This window comes from Macrobrachium rosenbergii, chromosome 2 (assembly GCF_040412425.1).
Source record: "Macrobrachium rosenbergii isolate ZJJX-2024 chromosome 2, ASM4041242v1, whole genome shotgun sequence".
NCBI lineage: Eukaryota > Metazoa > Arthropoda > Malacostraca > Decapoda > Palaemonidae > Macrobrachium > Macrobrachium rosenbergii.
In genome coordinates this window covers 7,270,697-7,275,696 of record NC_089742.1, presented here as the reverse complement: position 1 = coordinate 7,275,696, position 5,000 = coordinate 7,270,697, and positions in this window count along the sequence as shown.

Sequence of the window (5,000 nt, the reverse complement as noted above, 5' to 3'; positions counted from 1 at the left end):
CAGGCAGATGGAGGCTACACAAAATATTAAATACTCAGAGAGAAACTTAAATAAATACCTGTGATTCAGATACTATAGATAAAATGTTCCTCCAACCAGCTATCAAGAAGATTAAAGAGAAATTGTCAACTGGGGTGTCTTAACAGTGGACCCGTGGATCTTCTGGTATAAATACCGCTTTTCTGTTGACTTTTTCTCATTCACTATTTGCCTGAGGAGAGAGACAATTTGGTCTTTGAAAAAAGCCTTTATTTTCCAAGTTTTGGCGTTTCTATGGGCTCCCTTATGTCTCATGGAATTCTGTTTTAACAGAAAATATTTCACAGCCATATATATATATATATATATATATATATATATATATATATATATATATATATATATCTTTTTTTTTTATTGGTTAACTCGTCTAATAGCTGAGAAGCTAACTTTGCCCATCAGTTCTTTAGGATTTCCTTTTTCTTTTTACACTGAAACGAGCATTTCAGCGAGTTTGCTTTTTATCAGATAAAACAGAATCGAACTATACATGATTGTAAAAATCATGAACTTTCCTGTCGTGGCGACGCGTTTGGTAGTTCAAACTGATGCTTTCCACTTTCATTTCTTTACTATTTACTATAATGATAGTGATAATCATAATGACAAGGATAATGTGTGAAGCATATGTTCTAATAATGACAGTCCTGAGACATTCCAGGACCGATATGTAAAATATTTCAAGAATCAGATTATGCTTTTCTTTAGAAGATGGCTTATTTGTAATGTATATTTCACTTCATGTGTATCTATTTCTCTTTAAACCACTTGGAGGAAGTTATTCCTAAATTAGGAGGAAATCCTTATCTAATGTGCAAGACAGTTTGCCTTGAGAACACCTTTTTAATTTTTAACATTCAATCTTCCTTATATGAAAGGAGATGCTTAGACTGAGATTAATGGGCCATCCTATATGTTGGTGAGATTTATATTCCTCATCATTTTCACTGGTATATTATTACTGAGAAATATACATTCTGTTTGAGTTCTTAGTTTGCACCAAAACGTTCTGGATATACCAGTTGTAACATAAATTTATGCAAATATTTATGGAAATGAAAGAAAAAGTAATTTAAAGCAGAAAAGATTTTATAAAGATATGTATTTTAAGGCATTGTTTGTCCATTGAGGGGAATTTTAAAATGAGCGCTTATCATTAGCACTGCTCTTGGGTAATTAGGATGATGTACGCGATGTTCGAATAGTCAGGGGTGTGGGGAGGGAGGGAAGAGGATGGAGCGATTAGGCCAGTGTGATTAAAATTTTTCCCAGTCAAATGTATTCTTTAGACACTGAACAAAAAAATGTATCCATCACTGAAACCCTCTATCTCTCCTTCAATGGTATTCATAGGACACCAAAAAAAAGCAAGACTAACTGAATATGTCCCTCTCCTTCAGAAGTATTCAGCAGACATCATTTATGGGTACAGGCATAATCATGACTCCGGATTTAACAATTCTGTGGCAAGGCAGCAACAGAGCGAGCTAGGATTTAATGACCAAACATAAATGATGACAAGCAACATTTACAATACTTACTTGACACGTAAAGCCAGACGGTACCGCTCTAAGCTAATCATTAAAATGAGATTACTTGTAAGAAAAGGAATCATAATTAAAAGACTTGCCTCATTCACTTTATTCCACCCCCAACAATCCCATAATCAACCTCCCTTGCCCGGGAGCAGTGTCAGTGACGAACGGTTATTTTAAAATTCCCCTCACTGACAAACGAAGCGTTCACATGCGTATATAGAATGTTTTCTGTTCCGAACAACTTTTTATTTAATTTCACGAAATATTTGTATTTACTCATGTTACACCCTGTATAAAAATCATACATGCGATTACATTTATGAAGAAACGGCATTTGAGTATTTCTAGAAAAATGAAGGAAACTGCTTCATATCTTACTTCATGTGAAGCAATAGGCAACCACTAGCTTTTTATACGATAAAAAACCAGAAAATGAAGTGAGCTCTCAACTGTGAATACTGCATAAATGGAAAAAGATGTGCATATTGCATAGCCTGCGCCTATGACGGCTCATTTCTAAGGATTCATGATGGAAAACATGTATAAGAATATCTCATTATTTCTGGTAATACATTCCATTCATCCGACTGTATACTATAATTATGTCCATGAAGACCAGAACACAATAGTTATTAAAATTAACAAAGGCATTCAGATGATAAGCTGGATTGTTATATTAGGTTCAATATAAGGCAAATAAAAGTGATAATTTAAATTGCCAGAAGTAAGGATGAATCCAAAAAATCATGATTCATATCATCCGTCAGTTGGAGGTTGAAGGACTTTGTAGTTGCAATGAAATAGTGGACACATTTAACGTAAATGTTATGGGAAGGATTAGTATAGTTTTCGACTTACAATCGTGGGCAAAACTCTTCCTAATCAGTGAAATGTCTTTCTGAGAAGACGAATGAATTCTCAATTGTTTTTGAGATTTGTTTCAATTAAGTAACTATCTGTTAACTGGTAATAATAAAACATCAAGTTGCATGATAATAGAATATGAAATTTTGAAGTCCTACAATTACTTTTACAATATTGTTTAATAGTTATCATTATATACAATAAATGGAACTGTGACAACTTAATAGGGAAATGTAAGCAAAAAGTTATCATAGATTGGTTTGCATTACATCCTGAGGTTCTGGCAACCTATAATTGATTAAATAGAATGATCTCGTTACTACTAATAAAAATTACAATAAACAAACGGACATATGAAAAAATTAAATCCGGGTTTTTTCATTATATTACATCCTGAAGTTCTGGGTAGACAGAAGTAAAGGTGACAGAATGTATATGAAATCATCTAGACTTCAAAAGCTAAACATCTGTCATTAAACTGCAGAACATTTACAAGGCATGTACGAGATTATATGTCTATTGATAAAGTCTTTGTCATCGACAGCTAACAAAATCAGACGCACAATTTATCAAGAAGAATGGTGTTAACAAAAGCGGAATAGAAAATTGATTTAAAATCTTTTCACTGAATATGATTGTAGATAATACGAAGAGGTCTTAAAAAAAGAATAAGTATAAAACTCGGAACAGCTGGTAAGGGACAGGCCTTTGTTTATTTGCCTAATTTAGTTTTTTTTTCAGAAGTTCTCGAAACATTTCCAGCAACTTGAATGTGTAAAAATAATATATAAATCATTAGATATGCACACAGACATGTCGGTCTGCCATTCGGCTAGTAATGAAGCTATTTTTTTTCTTTAAATAAAGATATAGATGTTTGTAACTAGAACAATAGATACAATAAGATTACATGTTCAGAATTCTCATATATTGTTTTCTATTAAGAATCCACAAAATATACCAGAAGAAAATAAGCAAAGAAAATTTAAAATGAAACAGTTGCTAAACTCTTGAGCATGTGCAATAAAACGTCATCGGTCAGGAGTCAGTCGTGTCATTACTAAAAATAAATGCTATATATTATACGAATATATATAAATATATATTGTCATAAACTGGTCGTCTTGGTCAGGGAGAGAATTGAACAAATTTAAAACTTATGACTGCAAGGGAACCAAGTGCGCCCAGATTATGAACAAAGGAAAAGTTATTTGAAACTTACCTTAGATTTTCCCTGGTTTTACAATTGAATTCTTTTACAATTTAAAGGGGTTTATTTACAGAGATTTAACAATTAAACAAGGAGACAAACAACTCAAAATGGTACCCAAGGGGCAGGCTCATTAAATATATACAGAGAGCAATACTGCAGTGATTGGCAACAAGCAAGCTAATTAATAAGGGGCCAATGCACAAAACAATTATTCCCGTTATAATAATAATAATAATAATAATAATAACCTGGGTTAGGCCAAAATTACATTAAAGGGTTCTTCGTTAATTGCTGCGAAGGATTGAATTCCAGGATGGGGAAAATAATTCATATAAAATTTGGCGGGCCACAGTGGACTTCAGGAATCGTACTGCAACCAGGAATAGTTTCAGGATTTGAAAGGCAGTCAGAATTATCGGACACAGGGCGCAAATGAAAGTCGGGTCTCTCCTGCAAGAGAGGTTCTGGATTAGAAACGGCGGCACGCACTGAAGGAAATGGAATCCCCCTATAAAATGTTACACAATGCACATGTTAAATATTAACCACTACGTAGTACAGCAGATAATTATAAGGAAATCACGTAAGCACAGTATGGGAATCGTAATTGATTGGGCTTTTAACACAAGAACACGTGCTCACAATCAAACAAAGAGAGAATTTAAACACTTGTAGTACTTAGCCTAAATTGCCCTTAAGTTGCACTGGGGAAGGGATAACTGGATGATTATCACGGGATCTTTACTGAAATTCAAGGCACGTTATGTTCGAGGTACGGGAGGCCGAAGCAGAACTCTTAACAAAGGAAAATTGCTTTGTGGAGGAAGGGTTAAAATTTAAAGGAAATGGAAATTTAAGCAGTTTAAGTGGAAGGGAAAGGGCTGGTTTACTGACTATTTGCGATGTACAAACCTGGTCTGATAATTGCGGCGCCAAAAAATCGACTCGGCCATTCATCGACGATAGTTTCAACCAGCGTAAGCGGAGAAGATGGGAGATAGCTTCCACCCAGTACTGAGATGAGAACGCGTCTGCTCTTCCAAAGCCAGTGGCGACTTGTAGGGGCCTCATCTTGGTCCGACATCCCTGCAAACACGTCAAGACAACCAGCAAAGCGGGCAGAGGAAAAGCATCCTTAAATATTAATTACTTAAAGGTTAAGGTCCTACCTGGCAGCTAATTCCATTATGCCTATTAACCTTCCCCATACCTAAATACTCCAACATTGCGTGATGGGGGTGAAAAGGAGGTTGAGAGCGGGAGGCCTATTGTTTCCCAGAATCAGGCGATGGACGGCGCTCCCTACACTGCTATACACTGGTGCTAACAGCTCTGATCTAGTTCAA